This window comes from Anabrus simplex, chromosome X, assembly GCF_040414725.1.
Source record: "Anabrus simplex isolate iqAnaSimp1 chromosome X, ASM4041472v1, whole genome shotgun sequence".
NCBI lineage: Eukaryota > Metazoa > Arthropoda > Insecta > Orthoptera > Tettigoniidae > Anabrus > Anabrus simplex.
This window is the reverse complement of record NC_090279.1, coordinates 142,197,573-142,219,927: the sequence shown is the minus strand read 5'-3', so window position 1 is coordinate 142,219,927 and position 22,355 is coordinate 142,197,573. Positions and strand designations below refer to the sequence as shown.

Sequence of the window (22,355 nt, the reverse complement as noted above, 5' to 3'; positions counted from 1 at the left end):
AATGTAATAACTTCATAAAGTCTTTAACTGTAAATCGGGATAGAGAGTGATGTACCCTCTCGAGCTCCCCTTCATCATGGTTTGAGGTGACTAGGTTTTGTAATGCATTAATTTATCCTTATACGAGTCACCTCAGTAGTTTGGGAATAGCCCCTGTTTCATCGGCCTAGTGCCCTTTAGGTTTAAAGTGTTCATATCTAGGAGTGCAAGTATACGCCCCCATTCATTTTGTGTTCGGGCCATTTATTTAACCGTTATTCCTTTTACATGAAGGCCCAGTAGGTTGGGTATTAAATACCCCCGTATAATCATTTTCCAATTGTAAATTGTGCCTTCAGAGGCCAGAATTTGTAAGTTGATGTTGCCTTGAGTAGGCTTGGAAAACTGAGAGCCTGTTAGCTCTTTTTCAAAGTTTTTGTAAGATTAATGAATGCCTCTTGAAGGCTAGATGTTGTAACTTTGAGAGCAAGTGCTCTTTGAATTAGATGATTTCTGCCCTTGTACAATTTGTGCTCTTTTGTAAATTTGAGCTAGGAGATTAGGAAAAGTAAAGTGAGGGCTTGAAACCCACGATCTGTTTATACCACCAATCTTGTCTTTCCTAGACTTGTTTAACGATTGCTACTTGTACCTGTAAACTTGTTAAATTTTGTGTTTTGAAAATATAACCTTCAGTTTACGTTTTAAATTCAATCCTTGACATTGTAGTTAGACCCATTCACCCCGGCACCTTCTTTCACCTCTGCGTTCCACGGGAAACCCCGGAATATGAATATTAATATAATTCACTTGTATCATTGACCTTATAATGACAAGACATGCATGCGTGTACCAAATACATGCACCTTCGCTACCTTCTATCAGTATTTTGTAACTATAACCCCGCGCCATCAACCAATCGTGTCTATGCTACTGGAAGAAGCAGTATGTGCTTTGAAGGAAAGGACTAAGGGAATAAAGATAAATGGGAAAATGCTCTATACCGGTACTATTAGATTTGCTGATGACATTTCCATAATAGCAGACTCTGTGAAAGAGTTAAATAGAATGTTGACTGTTCTGTGTGATACATTGAAACATCACAAACTTACAGTAATATCTTCTTCTTCTTTATCTGGTTTACCTTCCAGGGTCGGTTTTTTCCTCGGACTCAGCGAAGGATCCCACCTCTACCGCCTCAAGTTCAGTGTCCTGGAGCTTCAGACGCTCAGTCGGGAGATACAAATGGGGATGATGACCAATGCCTCGACCAGGCGGTCTCACCTGCTATGCGGGGGGATGGGAAGATTGGAAGGAATAGACAAGGAAGATGGAAGGAAGCGGCCGTGGCCTTTAAGTTAGGGACCATCCCGGCATTTGCCTAGAGGAGAAGTGGGAAACCACGGAAAAATCTTCCAGGATGGCTGAGGTGGGAATCGAACCCAATTCTACTCAGTTGACCTCCCGAGGGTGAGTGGACCCCGTTTCAGCCCTCGTACCACCTTTCAAATTTCGTGGCAGAGGCGGGAATCGAACCCGGGCCTCCGAGGGTGGCAGGTAATCACTGTAACCACTAAACCACAGAGGTGGACCAAACTTAAAATCATTAGTAAGAAAACCAAAATTTTAGTTGTAAGCAAAGATGGGAGGAGAGTTGCACAAAGTAGAACAAGTGCAATATTTCTGTTACTGAGGAAGCATTCTTGCTAAACAGGCCTTTCAGAATAAAAGAAGACTTTCAAAAAATTACCCATATAAGTTCAGACACAAGAAAGGCTTTTGTAAAAATCCTTTGTCTGGAGTGCACTACTTTATGGTTGTGAGAGCTGGATTGGAAAAAAGAAAGAGATTGATTGGAAGCAACTGGAATGTAGATTTTTAGGAAAAGGACGAGGACATTTTGGACTGAAAAAGGAAAAAAAGGACTAATCAAGATGTTCTAAAGGAAATCTTTTTTCTTATTTGTTTTACGTCGCACCGACACTGATAGGTCTTATGGCGGCGATATGATAGGAAAGGGGGTTAAGAGTTGGAAGGAAGCGACCGTGGCTTTATTTAAGAAACAGCCTCAGCATTTGCCTGGTGTAAAAAAGAGAAACCACGGAAAACCATATTCAGGACTGCCACAGTGTGGTTCGAACTCACTATCACCTGAATTTAACTGACCGCTAGGTGACTCAACACGTGGAAACTTGTTCGGTGATTTTAAAGAGTAAAACAGCAAATATTTTATTGCTAAAGACAGCGTGAGATGTACAAAGTTTGATGTACGAGAGCTTTTGTGTCACGACGTAGGTTTTTAAAAAAAATACACGCGAGCAGGTTACCTGAGTCACAGGTGGTATCAAACGTATCAGATTACTCCCGAGGGTTAAACTTCTCCCCCGTCTACCACGTGTGATGTGGTCGCGCCTTGCTAACTTGATGTTATGCAGACAAGGCTCCTTCCATGTGTTTATGGGCTGCATTGTGAATTTCGACACGAACGTGTCTGCTGCTTGAGTTTCAATTCGAGGTAAACGTGCCAAAATCAAGTTTCATTTTAAGCCGAAGGACACGTCTTCGATGGTGGCGGGGCCCCGGAGTGGATTCTTGACCTGGTAGAAGGATTTAATTATTTGGCCGGAGAACTCAGTCTCTGTGTTTTCCCCAACATTTTTGCATCTCACACAACAAACGACCATGAAATTTCCTACTCGCAGCGTTATACATGCAAAATTAATTTTTAAAAAGGTACATTTATTATTTTGATTAATATTTATGTATTTATTTCTTAATATGTTTACCTTCTAAGGCAGGTTTCTCCCTCGGACCCAGCGAGAGATCCCACCTCTATCGCCTCAAGAGCAGCGTGCTGGAGCGTGAGACTTCGTGTCGGTGGGGGATGAAGCTGGGGAGGAGGACCAATGCCTCGCTCAAGAGGCCTCACCTCCTATGCTGAACAGGGACCTTGTGGGGGGTGAGAAGATTGGAAGGGATCAAGAGGGAAGAGGGAAGGAAGCGGCCATGGCCTTAAGTTAAGTACCGCCGGGCTGAGTGGCTCAGACGGTTGAGGCGCTGGCCTTCTGACCCCAACATGGCAGGTTCGATCCTGGCTCAGTCCGGTGGTATTTGAAGGTGCTCAAATACATCAGCCTCGAGTCGGTAGATTTACTGGCACGTAAAAGAACTCCCGCGGGACTAAATTCCGGCACCTCGGCGTCTCCGAAGACCTTAAAATAGTAGTTAGTGGTACGTAAAGCAAATAACATTATTATTATTAAGTTAAGTACCATCCCGGCATTTGCCTGGAGCAGAAGTAGGAAACCACAGAAAATCACCTCGAGGATGGCTGAGGTGAGAATCGAACCCCCTTTGACCTCCCGAGGCTGAGTGGACCCCATTCTTGTATTCGTACCACTTTTCAAATTTGGTGGCAGAGCCGGGAATCGAACCCGGGCCGTCTATGGACCACATTTAACAATCTTTCCAGTATTTTTATCCGTCTCTGCCCTCACTCTCTTCCGGTATCTGTTCATTCATTCTCTAACTTCCTTCTTATGCTCTTCCGTATAGGACCTCCGTTTTCTCATTAGCGTCTCCCCAGTCTACTTGAAAACACGGAACTTTTTGACGAGTGCCTAAATCGATTTCTTTCTCTGATGTAATCTTATTCACTTCTAACCTCACATCTCGAAATCATTTCAGTTCTGTCTTTCTCTTTCTGAAGAATTCAAAGATTCTGTTCTCTAGTTTGTTACTGTCCACTCCTTCTCCTCATCAATTCAAACCCGCCTTCTGTACTTTGATGCAGTTATGTGTTAGATTTGAGTGTCCTCTCCCAATTTTTTACATTTAGACCTAGAAATTGTCTTAGAATTTTTCTTCTATATTGCGAATATATTTAAGCCCACATTTTCCAATCACATCCAATCTTTCTGCAGCTAATTATACAGGGGCTTTAATAAAGAATTAACCGACTTCATCAAGCTATATTTTCCCAATAGCCAGTAGTACAAAATTAAACCTAAGACACATGTGTTCGACTGATATTCAAGTTTAGTCCTGCAAGTGTTCAATATGACCACAGCGGCAGCACGGACCACACCAAGGCGATAGGATAATTCCTCCCAAACGCGTTGCAGCATATCACGATCCACTGAGTTGATCACACGTGTTATCCGCTCTTGAAGGTCATCCAGTGTAATGGGTAGTGGCGGAACATAAAAACTTTGTCCTTGACGTATCCGTATAGGAAGAAGTCGCAAGGAGTGAGGTCTGGAGATCTGGGAGGCCATGCAAGTAGATCACGATTCGTAAAAGTGTTGAATTGTGTCGGTGGGAGGGTGGGAAGGGGAGGAAGGCGCGTAGCACTCTACTGACTACTAATACAAATGTGAGGCCACGCCTTTTGTAACGATATGCGACTCATTCCGCTGCGTGGCTTGAGTACGGCGCAATAAGCCTTCGAAATTGGTTTATTCTTCATGAAAGACATTACTACTACTACTACTACTACTACTACTACTACTACTACTAATAATAATAATAATAGTAATAATAATAATAATAATAATAATAATAATAATAAAATTAATAATAATAATAATGCTATTGGCTTTACGTCCAGGTAGCTTCTTTTTTACGGTTCTTGAAGTCACCAAGGTGTCGGAGTTTACTCCCACAGGAGTTCTTTTCTGTGCCTGTAAATCTACCGACACGAGGCTGATGCCCCATAAATATCACCGAACTGAGCCAGGATTGAACCTGCCAAGTAGGTGTCAGAAAGCCAGCGCCTGAACCGCCTGAGCCACTGAGGACGGCATTATTATTATTATTATTATTATTATTATTATTATTATTATTATTATTATTATTATTATTATTATTATTATTATTATTAAAGCTAATTGACAACTTAGGATCACTCTACAACTTCATTTCTTTCCCTATGTTCGGAGTTTTTTCTGTGTCCTATAGTCCTTCATACTTTCGCTGGCCTGCTTCCGTTGTTCTTCTGCCCAGGCTCTTCCTTCGGCTTGAAACCCTTCCAAAATTTTCACCGTGTCCTTAAATTTATTTCTATCTAACTCTTGGACCTTGCTTTACGTCGTGACCACGGATAGGAAAGGACTGGGAATGGGAAGGAAGGGCCGTGACCCTAAAATTAAGGTTCATCCCCAGCATTTGCCAGATATGAAAAATGGGAAACCATGGAGAACCACATTTAGGGCTGCCGACAGTAGTCTAGGGTTCGAACCCTGCTGCACGCCCCCGAATGCACGGCCAACTCGCTCTGTAGGGAAATATCCGTTTGATAAGGTTATTATTATTATTATTATTATTATTATTATTATTATTATTATTATTATTATTATTATTATTATTATTATTATTATTATTATTATTGATTCGTTGTGCCCAACTGTGGAGCGCGTTTGAACTTATTTTGCACAATGTTTCTTCTTCTTTTCTTCCCAATATCTCTTCATTTTTTCACTGTGTTCCTTTCTGCGTGTTTCTGTCCAGCCTGTATTTTTTCATGTTGGTTTCTCTACAAATTTATGTTTGTTTACTAAGCTTCTAAATTTAATTCTATCTTGAATGGTTTCGTCCTCAATACCCATTTATTCATGAATTTCTGCTAACCAATTGTTGCGGATTTTCAGGGTTAGAGGTAGATTTAGAATTTTCTTTGTCAGCCTGTTGTTATCCATTCTGTGTAGGCGTCCGTAAAATTTTAGTCGTCTCTTTCTGATGGTATATGTGATTTTTTCTGCGAATTGAAAAATTTCGTGTGGTTTCTTTTTCATCCAAATTCCATTTTCGAACTTTGGTCCTAGGATTTTTCTTAGAATTTTCCTCTCTTGTTTCTCAATGCTTTTCATTTGTGACCTGCCGCCAATGATCAGTGTTTCAGATGCATAAAGTGCCTCTGGTTTGATGACTGTATTGTAGTGTCGTAATTTTGCATTTTTGTATATACATCTTTTGTTGTAACTGTTCCATGTGATTTTGTAAGCCCTTTGCAGTTTAGCAGTTCTTTCTTTTTTAACTTCCTGATTTAACCCTGCTGGCTGAATAATTTCACCTAGATACTTGAATTTGTCTACTTGGGAAATTATTCCACATTTGGTGATTAATGATTGATTGTCGAATCTTGATTTAGTTCCTTCCATAAACTGCGTTTTTTCAATGAAATTTGAAGTCCGGTTTTTGCGGCTATTTCATGCAATGTTTCTATGGAGTGGATTGCTTCTTGTCTGTTGTTCGAAAGGATCGCAAGGTCATCTGCGAAAGCTAAGCAATCAAGGTGAATTTTGTCTTTAAGAAGTCTGCCAATGTTTATACCTTTAGTTTCTTTTCTCCATTCACGAATCACTTTTTCCAGAACTAAATTGAACAGTAGTGGGGATAGTCCATCTCCCTGTCGGACACCAGTTCTGATTTCGAACGGTTCAGAAATTTCTCCCAAGAACTTAACTTTTGATGTTGTGTTGGTCAGAGTATGTTTAATCAATTCCCTCGTTTTCCTGTCGACTTGAAATTCCTCTAGTATGTTGAACAGGGTCTGCCGATCTATGGAATCATACGCCTTTTTGAAGTCAACAAAGGTGATTACTGTTTGTTTGGTTTTGCGAATCTGTAGTATGGTTTTTAGGTTTAGGATTTGTTCTGCGCAGGACCTTCCTTTTCGGAATCCAGCCTGATAATCTCCGATCAGGTGGTCTGTTTGTTTCTCTAATCTATTAAGTAGAGCTTTAGAGAAGATTTTATATACGAGTGAGAGGAGAGAAATTCCTCTGTGTTATTAATATCTGATTTGTCTCCTTTCTTGTGAAGTGGGTGAATCAATTCACATTTCCAATCCTCCGGAATTTCTTCAGAAAACCAGATGTCCTGTAAGATTTTTTGAATACTCTGGGCCAGTTTGTCACCACCAATTTTCAACATTTCAGCGATTATTCCATCTTCTCCTGGTGTTTTGTTGTCTTTTAACTCTCTGATTATTTGTTTGACTTTTTGTAATGTGGGGGTTCTGAATCTGGATTAGGTGTTGGTTTTTCATAGGTGAATTGTTCTTTCGGAGATTCGCAGTTTAATAGGTCCATGAAATGGTTTGCTAGGAGTTCACAATTTCCCTTATTACTTGTTTCCAAAGTCCCATCTGTACGTTTGAAACAGAGACTAGGTGGCTGGTAATTGGATAATTCTTCTCTGAATGTTCTATAGAAGTTCCGTGTATTTTTTTTTTTGAAATCTTCTTCGATATCTGCCAGTCTGTTTTGATCATATTTTCGTTTTTCAGATCTGATGATTTTTGTGGTTTGTTTCTGTGTTTTGAAGAATTCATCACGATTTTGATCAGTTTTATGGGAACTCCAGTTTAACCAGGACCTAATTCTGACGTCTATGGCCTTGTCACAGGTGTCATTCCACCACCTGTATTTGCGTTTCCTTCGGGGGTTGCTGATGTTTTGTGAAGCTTTCAAGACTGTGTCCTTGAGTTCTAGCTAGTTTGAAGGAGCATCGTTGGAGATATTCGCAAGGAAATTGTCTGAGTTCTGTCTCAGAAATTCAGGGTCGATTCTTGGGTTTCTGATTGTTTTGGTTTTCTTCCTGTTGGGTTGAAACTACTTTAACAAGAGATAGGTGGTGGTCGGAGTCAATAATTCCCTTTTTGACTTTAACGTTCATAATTTATTTTTCGTTTTTCTTGGAAATAGCCACATGGTCTAGTTGAAATTCTCCTAAATGGATGTTCGGGGATCTCCATGTCCTTTTCTTTTGTGGAAGTGCCAGGAAATGGGTTGACATCAATTTTAGATCTAAATTCTCGCAGAAGCCGATTAAACGTTCTCCATTTTTATTGGTTCTTTTGTGAGCAGGGTAAAGTCCTACAGTGGTCCTAAATTTCTTCTCTTTGCCAATTTGTGCATTGAAGTCCCCCAGCAGAATTTTGACATGATGTTTTGGAATTTTGGCTGTAGTTTCTTCTAGTAATTCCCAGAAGTCGTCTAACTTCTGTGGGTCTTTTTGATTGTAATTGTTTTTAGGTGCATGTGCATTGATTAGTGTATAAGCTTTGTTTCCTGATTTGATTGTCATTAGCTAAATTTTTTCAGAAGGAGATATAAAGTATAATAGCGAATTTGTGATATTTTTTCTCACTGCAAAACCAGTGCCAAATTGTAATCTTTTGTTAGAGAGGAGGGTAGCTGGTTTACCTTTATAAATTCTATAGTTTCCTGATTCAAAATTATGTTCGTTACTGTACCTAGTTTCTTGGAGTGCCAGAATTTGGATGTTGAGTTGGTCTAATGTGTCTGTTAAGTATTTCAACTTTCCAATTCTGCGAAGCGTGTTGATGTTTAAAGTGCCAATAAACGGTTTTTCCTTTGGGCGAAGAGATTTGGGAAGCTCCGATACATTCCCGCATGATGTTCTCGGTCCCCCAGAATCCGATGACCGAGAAAACCTAGTATGAATACTAGGGCCTGGGGTAGTAGTGTCATTAACTGACGTTGCCATCATGCTAGTAAGTTGAAGATAATGGGGAGATTGATCTTTGTCAATCTCATAGTTACAACTAAGGTACTGAGCCTCAGAGGTTGCCTCAAGATGTTTTCTGGCTGTGCCTGTTTTTGGTCCGCGAGAGGTATTTTATTTCCCTCAAGCCCTCCGGACAAGTCCGGCGAGCCCCCCGATCCGCCACCTGGGACGCGCCCGATAGGGGAACAGGCAAAAAAACCCCATTAATATTATTATTATTATTATTATTATTATTATTATTATTATTATTATTATTCCCTGAGAATTGGCGGCAGATCACAAACAAAAATCATCGAAGAACAAGAGAGGAAAAATTCTCAGAAAAATCCTAGAACTAAAATACGAAAATGGCATTTGGACGAAAAAGATATCACAGATCCAGTTATAAAAAGGCCATTAAAAGTCTACGGACACCTACACAGAATAGATAATAACAGACTGTCAAAGGAACTTCTAGCACTCTCCTTGAAAATCCGCAACAGTTAGTTGATGGAAATAAACGATTGGTATTGCCGAGGAAACCATTCAAAATAGTACTTTTCTTTTTTTTTTTTTGCTTTACATCGCACCGACACAGATATGTCTTATGACGACGATGGGACAAGAAAGGACTAGGAATGGGAAGGAAGCGCCCGTGGCCTTAATTAAGGTACATCCCCAGCATTTGCGTGGTGTGGAAATGGGAAACCACGGAAAACCATTTTCACGGCTGCCGACAGTGGGGTTCGAACCTACTATCTCCCGAATACAGGATGCTGGCCGAACTTAAACGAGTGCAGCTATCGAGCTCGGCGAGAAGAACAAATTTTAGAAGCTTAAATAAATATGCACAGAAACCGAAAAGAAAATACAGAGGAAAGACAGAAGAACGCAGAAAGTCACTCAGTGAAGGAGTGAAGACATATTGGGAGAAAAGGAGAAACATTGTACTAAATAAGTTAAAACATTATACAAAGTCAGATTCTGTGGGGAATTCTCCAAAAATTTGCAATAAAAACTCTAGTCTGAAGAGGGCGATTAGAGAGAGAAGAAAATCAAACATGAAGGGCACTGCATTGGGATATCAGAAAGATATCAAATATTCATAGATTGCTTGGCTTTCGCGGATGACATTGCCTTAATTACGGACACACCGGAGAATGCCAAAATCCAAATCGAAAACTTAATAGAGCAAGCAGGAAAAATAGGTTTACAAATCTCCTTCCCAAATGTTAAAAAAGATTGTCCTGATAAAATAATCATAAATCAAGACAAAATTTTAAAAAACACAGTTTGGAGGTAGGCTTCAGACCAAAGAAAATGAACGTAGCATTCCAGATCACTAGAAATGTATTTTTAAAGGCATTTTCATGGGACATCAAAATTAAACATTACAATACAGTGGTGAGACCTGACGATGAAGCACTAAAACTAATGCGGGAGAGGTGACAAAGAAACAAAATTATGAAAAAGAAGATTTTCGTTTTTCGGACATTTGAACACAATGAATAATGAAAGACTGACCAAACACATTTTTAATAAAATCATAAAGCTTAAAGTACAACCATCATGGTTTACACAGACGTCAGATGATCTCAAAGAAGCATACATTCACACTAATGATCCACATAATAGGAAGTTATTTAGGGACAAAATTCAAAAAGGTATCTCCACTGTCTTGAATATGAAAAAAAAAAATGAAAGCAGCCACTCAATAGCTCCGGAAACAGAGATCAGGACGAATAAAACAGATGTGGGCGGAGAGGAAGAAGGGGCATAGCAATAAATGAAGTATTGATTTAACGTGCTCTGAAGAAGTGTTATTCGATTAAATAAATAAATAAATAATAATTTCAAACGATCTCCTTAGTTGGACATAACGAATTAATAATAATAAAAGTAATAATACCTTGGGGAATGGATTCAGCAAAATGGACTTGACAAAGAGGCCACAACAGCAAGAATCAAGAAAATGAAAGTCACTCTCCAAACTACCCGCAAAATATACAACATAAAGTGCTTTTACCCGAAAACAAAAATTCGTCACTACAACACTGTCATCAAACCAGTATCGCTGTATGCATCTGAATGCCTTATCCTGTCCGAGAAATGTTTGCTTGCGGATTTAGAGAGGAAAGAAGGAATGATCCTACACACCATACTTGGCCTAAACTACAAAAATGGCATCTACATTAGAAAATCCAGGCAAGAAGTATACTCTAAGATAGAGAAGATCAAGGGCACAATGCGTAAAGGCAAAGTTCGCTTCTACTGTCATATACGACGGATGATGGACTCTCGATAGACGAAACGTATCTTCAATATGTTTGACTCAAACCCAAAAAACGGCAATGCCATGGTACGTTTATGTCAAGAAAGATCTTAAAGAACTGGGGATACAAGCAGAAGATGCACAAGACAGAAATATTTTCAGAGCAGCCATCAAGACTTTTGGGATTTTACGGGACGAAGAATGGGCAACTGGTGCTAAATGGACAGAAGAACGTCGTGCTAAACACAGTGAGCTAATGAAGACGATGTGGATCAAGCGAAAGACGAACAAATGCCAGAATGTAAAGTGAGGCTTATCGTGGTCCCTAGTTGGCCGATTAGCGAAGTTGAATAATAATAATAATAATAATAATAATAATAATAATAATAATAATAATAATAATAATAATAATAATAATAATAATACGCCGTAGAGAGATTACACAATATAGCATCAAAAGCAGGCCTCGAGATATCGTACGAAAAAACCCAGTACATTGAAAATCTAAATTAACATAGAAAAAGAAACTCCGCTAGAGATGAAAACGGCACAATTTTACAGGTGTCCTCCTTCAAATACCTTGGGGGAATCAAACTAACATCGGGACTAGACAGTAGGGCCAACATAGAAACTGCCACTAAACTCCAAAAGGCGTACAGACTAACATAGAATTACCACAACAAAAGAGCCATATCGCGTAATGCAAAATTACTACATTACAAGACAGTTGTATTGCCGGAAGCTTTATATGCCTCAGAAACCATATGACTTGGAAGTCACTCTAAAATTATAGATTACCGAGCTCGATAGCTGCAGCCGCTTAAGTGCGGCCAGTATCCAGTATTCGGGAGATAGTAGGTTCGAACCCCACTGTCGGCAGCCCTGAAAATGGTTTTCCGTGGTTTCCCATTTTCACACCAGGCAAATGCTGGGGCTGTACCTTAATTAAGGCCACGGCCGCTTCCTTCCCACTCCTAGCCCTTTCCTGTCCCATCGTCGCCGTTGTGGCTACTCCAACCACTACTCTTTTACCTTCATATCTTCCACACAATATAAATGACATTTGTTTGAGCGCCAGTTGCTTTTTTAAGAAAAACAACAAAATTCGGTAGAGCATACCTCTTATATCAATTATCTCAAGGCGTGAGGTGATAAACTCACATATTTGGCAATATACAGGGATATGGATCAGGACAATATTAAATTACTATTGCATTTCCACAATTGAGGATTGTACATGGAACTGGAATCACTTATTATAATTAAAATAAAACTGAGTTTATGACTATAATTTACGTCACAATGAACAATCATTGACGTCTTTTAATTTAACACAAGAAATATATCGTGAGATTTGCGGTACTAAATAAAAGGAAAATTTAATCTAAACAAAAAAAGCTATTGGCATGAACTTGAAGTGAGATGTGATATCGCCGCTGATTACACTCTTCTTCATGTTATGAATGCATAACATGTCTGATGCTTTAATTACCTGTTGTCTGCATACACCGCTGTTGAACTTGAAATTCTTGGGAAAACCTGTGAGCTGAAGTCGGGAGCCGTCTGTTGTAATCTTCTTATATAACAAGGAGTTGGCCTACATACCATGTACGCGTGTAGGGAGCTCCAATGTAATTACGTCCACTCAATATATTTTAAATAATTGGAAAATATTATTGAGACATCTTGTGAAGTCCATCCTCACAAGAAGATGATGTTTCTTTATCAGCATAGTACCCGTCTCTGCTCGGATACAAGCACCACTTGTATACTTCCTCGATGATTACCTCTTCAAACACAACTCTTAGCTCTGACCATCACACTAAGACCACTTCTTCCATTTGATACATCTGACTGTTACATATGATCTGCACGATATGAACTGCTTATGAACTGAGTAAGAACAGAATACCTCTCCCCACCGTCGCCTTGACTTTATATAACCTCGCGATGACGACTCATCTCCCCACTCACTGTTCATCCCTTCCACTTCCACATACAGTAGCTGGCGAATACTGACACTTGGTCGCAATCACGTGTCCACGCACTGATGTCATCAGTCACGCGCTGTCTAAGCGTACCCAAGCGGACCAAGAATGACTATACCGAATGCGTCACCGGGAAAACTCCTTGTACACAACATTCCCAGTTAAACATAGCCTCGATTGCAAAATACTATGCCAGCTCATCTAGCCAAAGTTACAAGCCACAGCATGACAATATGAAACCAACAAATCTCACTTACTACAATACAGAATAATTACAAACATATTCACTTAACCTATGATGAAATACAATAATATACGTGATACCTAATTATTACAGTCTAAATGATGAGAAGCAGAATATATAAAATATAATGAATCGGGTTAATAATAATAATAATAATAATAATAAATACAGAATGGAGTCTGTAACCCTGTTGTACGGTTACAGAACGCCTCCCTCATGAAATAATCGATTAAATGAATCGATTGATTCATGAAATATCTACACAATCACCTGAAATCGAGTACACCATAGATACATGTATAAAAATGCCCTTTACAAATTTGGTACATAGTATCATCCATCTGGATGTTCGTTGTTACACATATAAAACATTTATCAATTATCATTTTCACTTTGATTATACAGTATTATTTACATACAGATTACATTTCTTTCTCACTTCTGTCGTTTCAAACGTTCATTGAGTGTTCAAAAGTAATTCTCGAAGACATTTCATTATATACACTGTCTCCAAGCACTGGAGTTTATTGCACTGCCATGCTTCACTTATTATCACAACACACGCTAATTTCACTGAAGTCCTGTTCGCAATGCCAGCTTCATAAAATATGGTGAATTAACATAATAATGAAAATTAATCAACAAACTCACATGATATATTTCTTAAGATTTCTTATATTGTATGTTCCTACGATATTTCCTTCCTTGTCTTCTAATGAATAAGCACATTTCCCAATCCGTTTCACTACGGTGAAGTATCCCTGATATAACAAGAAAAACTTAGAAAATTGACCAGCTTCTGCTGATGACGGGAGTGGCACTCTGAGTAAAACCTTGTCACCAAGCTCAAATTCATCCAATATAGTCTTACAAAAATTACCATGCACCATCTTACCGTGTTATCCTTCTTAGGTATAATAACAAGTGGATTTAAATTAGGACTACATGATGGTTCAATTATATTATAATCTAGCATAATGTCAATCTGCTCTTCAACAGCGCTAGCGTATTTTAACGGAATGGGATATTTCGGTCCTACAAAAGTTGAGTTATCAATAACATTAAATTTGTGTTCGTAAAGATGTGTTCTACCAGGCCGATCGCTAAAAACATCACTATGTGATATCAATAATTCACACAATTCGTCCTTCTGACTTTCCGCTAAATTACATTTCTCCACTGTCTCATACAATTCATCTCTAGAATCTCTCTGTATAGACACATGGCAGACATCAATATTTTTCCTCATATTAGGAATTTCACAAGATCCTTCCGTACTAGAACACACTTTATTCGCACTAATTTCTGACAAAACATCATATGGTAAACTGACTTCCCTGCTACTCTTTCCCCAAATAAGATTGACATTACACAGATCAAAATTTAATTTAGCCTTGTGACACGTTAACCAGTCGGTACCTAAAATAACGGCATAAACTAAATTAGGCACAACTAAGCATGGTTGGAAAATACATTCTCCACTTATGCTAATGGGGACAGCTATTTGTTTATTCACTCTTTGAGACTTGTTCCCAACAGCTGTTACGATGAACGTATTCCTCACTGGAATTTCCGCTACCTCATACTTCTCTCTTAAAACTTCCTCATACAGCTTGGAATTTACACATGACTTCTCACTACCAGAGTCCAACAAAATCTTAACTTTTCTGCCCCATATCAGCAGTTCAATCGTCGGTGTAACAGTAACACTACTTAAATTATCCTCATTACATAATATAAGATCACTTAACAAATCTTGCCTTATATCTAAATTTAAATTACACTTATAAAATTTATTGTTTACGATTAAGTCGTCACTTAAAATATTTGAATTATTGTTACTTAGGTCACAATCATGTTCACTTACAACTATAGGCTGGTCGACATTAACATACTTATCTACCTTATACGTGAACTCACCATTTACGGACTGTCTCAGTGACCTGTTTATACAGTCCGTTGCTCGTTTAAAGTACTTGGTTCGGTTACGACTTGTTGGTTACACACCTCAGTCGGCCTCCCCTGTTGCCTATTTCCTCTAGCGTCATTATTATTATTATTATGGCCTGTATTCTCCCGCCTCGCAGCTTCTGGTTGATTACCATAATCACGCCTCCCAGCCCTGAAATTTTCCGAACTATTTTGATAATTTCTCTCCCTGTGGAAATTATTATTAGGTCTCTCCTGATATTCTCTTCTGTAGTTACGATTATTCATAGTCCTGTCCTGATTATTAGATTGGTTACCCCTTCCTTCTACATTCCTATTTAGTGTCCTACTATTATTCAAGCTACTACCTAAAGCATCAAAACTTTCCAACAAAATCTCCATTTCCTTAATAGTCTCCACTCTTTGCATACAAACAGCTTCTCTTATTCTATCGGGATAGTGCTTAGCCATAAGTCTAACTATATCAGCCTCAGGTCCAATACATTCTAAATTTCTCCACACCAAAACATGAGCCAAAAAGTATTCAGTCATTCTAACACCCTCGTTAGAATTATACCTGCCAAACATTACTCTCTCTCTCTCTCTACTCTGAACACCTTCACTCCAAAATTTAGCCATGAATTTCTCCTTAAATTCAGTTAGACTAGACATCGAGCTTTTATATACTTGAAACCAAGACTTAGTCTCTCCTACGAAAGCATTAGATAAGATCTCCAATACAGTTTCCCAGCTAATAATATTGTCTCTTAATTGAACAGCAAATTTCTTCTCTACTACTCTCATAAATTCCATCGGGTTAAATTCTTTCCCAGAAAACTTAGGTAAATCATGATCTCTAGTGATTAAACCATTATTTACAATTATCTCACGTACATTCTTACTATCACGCACTTCTTGCTGGAGTACTCTCTGGCAACTCAGAAATTTTTCTTCCACTGTTTCCTCAGTCTTTTCTTGAATTTTTCTTAATTCCTCCAACTTTTTTTCCGATTCTCTCACCTTCTGTGATAATGATTTCTGCTCACTCCCTAGATCACCTACTTCTCCAAGTTTTATTTCCACAAGTTCTACCCTACTAATACATTTCCTAGTTTCTTGCCCCACTGTATTGGTTATCTTTTCAAACCTTTCTTCTACTAACTCATTGATTTCTCCTTTATTGGACTCGATCTTGGCGCCTAATTCATCAATCTGTTTGATGCATGTCTCACTAATTTGTTCTATTTCCGCATGGAGATTGCTCCGACCCAATTCCATCTCAGCTCTGATATCACTACACTCCCTATTTACCTTACTTTCTAAATTATTAATTTGCTTACTTATTTCTAACACCTTATGATCTATCTTATTACTAACATCATCGATCTTCTTATTAATACTAATACCCTGAGCTTCAATTTTCTCACTAATGATATTATTCTGAGATTCAATTTTCTCACTAATGACCGCTTCAATTTTCTCACTCATATTAATATTCTGAGATTCAATTTTCTCACTAATAATATTATTCTGAGATTCAATTTTCTCACTCATAATATTATTCTGAGATTCAATTTTCTCACTAATGATATTATTCTGCTCAGTCATTTTGGACATCAGCAAATTAAATAAACCCAGGTCAATCACCCCTTTACTTTGATCTTGCGTGACAGCGTTTTCCTCAGTTTGTACTATTTTCTGACTTTCAGTAGGTCCCACCTTAGTCACCAACTTCCTATTTATGTTACCACCTTGGATTTCCTTGGACACAATAACCTCAGCCTCATCACCTGACTGCATATTGCTATCCTTGTCCATCTTCGGTTTCCTACTTATTTTTCGCGATCTCAAAGCTATTTCCCCTTGCAATTCCTCTGACATTACCCCTTAAATACAAACTTCAACAAAATGACCTTCCTAACATTACTCGGTGAATTTAACATGTGCGTACTCATTAAAAGAACTGATCCATGTATATTGCCATTCAGAAACACTTTTTCTGAACCTTACGAGTCCCACGTTGCTGGCGACACTTTGTGGCTACTCCAACCACTACTCTTTTACCTTCATATCTTCCACACAATATAAATGACATTTGTTTGAGCGCCAGTTGCTTTTTTAAGAAAAACAACAAAATTCGGTAGAGCATACCTCTTATATCAATTATCTCAAGGCGTGAGGTGATAAACTCACATATTTGGCAATATACAGGGATATGGATCAGGACAATATTAAATTACTATTGCATTTCCACAATTGAGGATTGTACATGGAACTGGAATCACTTATTATAATTAAAATAAAACTGAGTTTATGACTATAATTTACGTCACAATGAACAATCATTGACGTCTTTTAATTTAACACAAGAAATATATCGTGAGATTTGCGGTACTAAATAAAAGGAAAATTTAATCTAAACAAAAAAAGCTATTGGCATGAACTTGAAGTGAGATGTGATATCGCCGCTGATTACACTCTTCTTCATGTTATGAATGCATAACATGTCTGATGCTTTAATTACCTGTTGTCTGCATACACCGCTGTTGAACTTGAAATTCTTGGGAAAACCTGTGAGCTGAAGTCGGGAGCCGTCTGTTGTAATCTTCTTATATAACAAGGAGTTGGCCTACATACCATGTACGCGTGTAGGGAGCTCCAATGTAATTACGTCCACTCAATATATTTTAAATAATTGGAAAATATTATTGAGACATCTTGTGAAGTCCATCCTCACAAGAAGATGATGTTTCTTTATCAGCATAGTACCCGTCTCTGCTCGGATACAAGCACCACTTGTATACTTCCTCGATGATTACCTCTTCAAACACAACTCTTAGCTCTGACCATCACACTAAGACCACTTCTTCCATTTGATACATCTGACTGTTACATATGATCTGCACGATATGAACTGCTTATGAACTGAGTAAGAACAGAATACCTCTCCCCACCGTCGCCTTGACTTTATATAACCTCGCGATGACGACTCATCTCCCCACTCACTGTTCATCCCTTCCACTTCCACATACAGTAGCTGGCGAATACTGACACTTGGTCGCAATCACGTGTCCACGCACTGATGTCATCAGTCACGCGCTGTCTAAGCGTACCCAAGCGGACCAAGAATGACTATACCGAATGCGTCACCGGGAAAACTCCTTGTACACAACATTCCCAGTTAAACATAGCCTCGATTGCAAAATACTATGCCAGCTCATCTAGCCAAAGTTACAAGCCACAGCATGACAATATGAAACCAACAAATCTCACTTACTACAATACAGAATAATTACAAACATATTCACTTAACCTATGATGAAATACAATAATATACGTGATACCTAATTATTACAGTCTAAATGATGAGAAGCAGAATATATAAAATATAATGAATCGGGTTAATAATAATAATAATAATAATAATAATAAATACAGAATGGAGTCTGTAACCCTGTTGTACGGTTACACCGTAAGACCTATCTGTGTCGGTGCGACGTAAAACAACTAGCAAAAAAAAAAATAATTATAGAAAGTGAAAAGCAAGAAAGGAAAATTCTCCGAAAAATTTATGGTCCCACGAGAAAATGGAGTACAGCGGAACTCTATGCTTCAACCAGTAGCGACACGATTAAGTGGGTGGGGAGGGCGAGGGGGCAGTTAATCCCCCCCCCCACACACTTTGTGGAGAAAACATTATATTGAAACTACGAATTGAGCAATTATTAAAACAAGCAATTTGTACAAGCTCGGTTGTCTTATAACCTAATTATTTCCTTTATTTTCTTTAATCGAACCGATTTGTGTAGAGCCACACCAGTATAGGAGACTTTGCGTGTGCTGTGAGGAATTGGTAGCAGGTGTAGATTATTTTTTCCAAGGTCATGGGCACTGAGATATGGTTCACCCGCTTGTCGCGCGCAATCGTCAGTCTGATAGACTCCTTGGTGTCTGCCAGGGGGAGTTGTCAAATACTAAATTATTTTTAATTATATAATCTCGCCGTACTTCTATTTAATTGCAATACCTTTGTAATATTGTTCCTTTGGTGAAAGTTTTATTGTATAGTATTGAATAAAGATCGCAAAACAACTATTATTATCGCAGGTTATGTAGCGCATACCTATCTATGAAATGTCACTGTAATATTTGTCCCAAATGGAACATAATCATTCCTTTTACAAAATTAAGTAATAAAAACTGCGGTAAATTAAGAAATACCGTCGTTACGAGAGAAATATCTAGATAAATATGTATACGTACTTACGGGCTGTAGACAGGACTCCCTTATGATGTATTCCGCTGCTCGTGGCGTCTTTTGTTACTTTTTTGAGGTCCAGGGCTTTCACCGACGAATGGGAGTGCTATGTCTGTGAATTTTCATTATCTTTGTCCATATGACTAGCGCGGGCAGTTCAAACAGCAAAATAGCATGATCCTGGACCAATAAATACACTACTTTTTTTGTTGAAAGGAAAATAACATGATCCCTGGACCAATAAACATATCATTTAATGAATGAGTTAGGGCACAAAACGAATGAGCAACATGAAGAAAACGTACCTAATTAATGCAAATAACTTCAGTGAGCAAAGATATCACACACAAAAGTGTTAGACAAACAAAACACATACGGAAGCGCTGCGACGTAGCAGAAAAAAAATAGTTGTAAGGTAGTATAGTATGTATCCATATCATTTTCTTCAAGTAAAATATTTCGTACTATTTCTTAATTTACCGCAGATTTTCGACTTTATTTGTGTGAAAGCAATTGTTATGTTCCATTTGGGACAAATATTACAGTGAGATTTCCAGATATTTATGCACTACATAACCATTACCGTACTTAAGATGGTAAACTGTCAACCCTGACGAAATTGTCCTACAGAACATAAAAAAAATACCATTTAAAAACTTTGTTGTTTTCACTTTTGATGTATAAATCCCCTTCCTCTACAAACACCCCTCCTCCCCCCTCCCTCACTTCTTATTCCCAATTGCCGCTACTGTTTAATTCAACTGCCAGGTTCACTGATGCCGTACGCTAGAGAGGCCTGCCATTCTCTGGCCATATCTGTAAAACGGACAGCGACAGACTCGCCAACAGATTATTTAAAGTAATCAACACAAAGAAGGGTCCGCTTCTGTGGTGTAGTGGTTAGTATGATTAGCTGCCACATCCGGAGACCCGGGTTCGATTCCCGGCTCTGCCACGAAGTTTAAAAAATGGTACGAGGGCTGGAAAGAGGTCCACTCAGCTTCGGGAGGTCAACTGAGTAGAGGTGGGTTCGATTCCCACCTCAGCCATCCTGGAAGTGGTTTTCCGTGGTTTCCCACTTCTCCTCCCGTCAAATGCCGGGATGACACCTAACTTAAGGCCACGGCCGCTTCCTTCCCTCTTCCTTGTCTATCCCTTCCAATCTTCATCCCACCGCAAGTCCCCTGTTCAGCATAGCAGGTGAGGCCGCCTGGGCGAGGTACTGGTCATTCTCCCCAGTAGTATCCCCCGACTCAAAGTCTGAAGCTCCAGGACACTGCCTTTGAGGGGGTAGAGGTGGGATCCCTCGCTGAGTTCGAGGGAAAAACCAACCCTGGAGTGAAAACAGATTATGAAGAGGAAGAAGAAGAACTCAAATAAGGTCAAAATAAACTGGCTAGAAGAAACTAAGGTCGTTCTCCAAGAAAGAATATCACAGACATCATAGAAGACTGTAGAGCCTTTAGAACAAGAATAGTCAAGCACGAATTCGTGGGGAAACCTAAAAAGAAAACTGGTAAGAAGTGGTCCACAGAACGCAAGATGTAGCCTAACACAGACGAACATGAAGAGATTTTTGGGAGGAATAAGGAGGCGAAAACCATCAGGCCAACGAATAAGTTCAAACACGCTCTTTGAATGGGCATAACGAAGAGAGAATAATAATAATAATAATAATAATAATAATAATAATAATAATAATAATAATAATAATAATAATAATAATAATAGGAACAACAGAATTATAAATCATATCACGAAGGCATCTCTTGTCCAAGAGCACCCTCGCTTAAGGGTTTATAACACTTTACCCGGACCAAAACTTTGCTAGAGCAGCGAGGCATGGACGATAAGAACTCAGGATATTTGAAGAATTACAGCACGTGAAATGACGATCATGCACCGAGTAGCAGGCTACAGAAAACGAGATCATAAAAGAAGTAAGAATGCGCTTGAAGAATTGAATGTGAAGCCTATAATCAGTTACATCTGTAATTATCAAGCAAACCGCACATTCAAAGGACAGAATCTGAATGACTGCCAAAGGAGACCCTATGCTTCCAGCCAAGGAGAAATAGATCTATAGAACGTCCAATAAAGAGATGGAGAGAAAATGCAAGACCACAACGGAACACCTGCAAGACGATAATAGTAAGAAGAAGGAAAAAAAGAATACCGGGCGAAATGGCCGTCCGGTTAGGGGCGCGCAGCTGTGAGGTTGCACCCGGGAGAAAATGTGTTCGAACTTCCCAGTCGGCAGCCCTGATGATCGTTTTCCGTGGTGTCCCACTTTCACACTAGTCACTACTTTAATTAAGGCTACGGCTGCTTCTTTTCAACTCCTAAGCCTTTCCTCTCTCATCGTCGCCGTAAAACCTATCTGTGTCGGTGCTACGTAAAGAATTGTAATTAATAATAACAATACTCGTTTTACGTCCCACTAACTACTTTTATGATTATAGGAGACGCCGAGATGCCGGAATTTAGTCCCACAGGAGTTCTTTGACGTGTCAGTAAATCTACCGACAAAAGGCCAACGTATTTGAGCACCTTCAAATATCACCGGACTGAGCCAGGATCGAATCTAGCAAGTTGGTGTCAGAAGGTCAGGGCCTTAACCATCTGAGCCACTCAGCCCGAATTAATAATAATAATACTATAAAAATCGTAATAATATATATATTTTTACAATTTGCTTTACAGATAGGTCTTATGGCGACGATGGGAGAGGAAGGGCTAGGTATGGGAAGGAAGCGATCATCGCCTTAATTAAGGAACAGCCTCGGCATTTTACTGGTGTGAAAATGGGAAACCACGAAAAACCATTTTCATGGCTGCCGACAGTGGGGTTCGAACCCACTATCTCCTGAATGCAAGTTGATAGCTACGTTATCCAAACCGCACAACCACCTGCTCGGTTAATAATAATAATAATAATAATAATAATAATAATAATAATAATAATAATTTTATTAATAATAAATAATTATCTATAGATAGGATAAGAGCCTCCGTGGCTCAAGCGGCAGCGCGCCGGCCTCTCGCTTCTGGTTTCCGTGTTTCAAATCCCGGTCACTCCATGTGAGATTTGTGTTGGACAAAGTGGAGGTAGGACATGTTTTCTCCGGGTTCTGCGTTTTTTTTTTCTGTCAACATTCATTCAGGCAGGCAACA

The 22,355-nt window shown here is 39.0% G+C and overlaps 1 protein-coding gene across 1 annotated transcript in view; it reads right to left on the bottom strand.

Moving 5' to 3' along the window:
* LOC136886371 (alpha-tocopherol transfer protein-like) overlaps nt 1-22,355 on the bottom strand; it is a 133,507-nt gene that overhangs the window by 110,519 nt on the left and 633 nt on the right. The gene's annotated exons all lie outside the window — the stretch shown is intronic.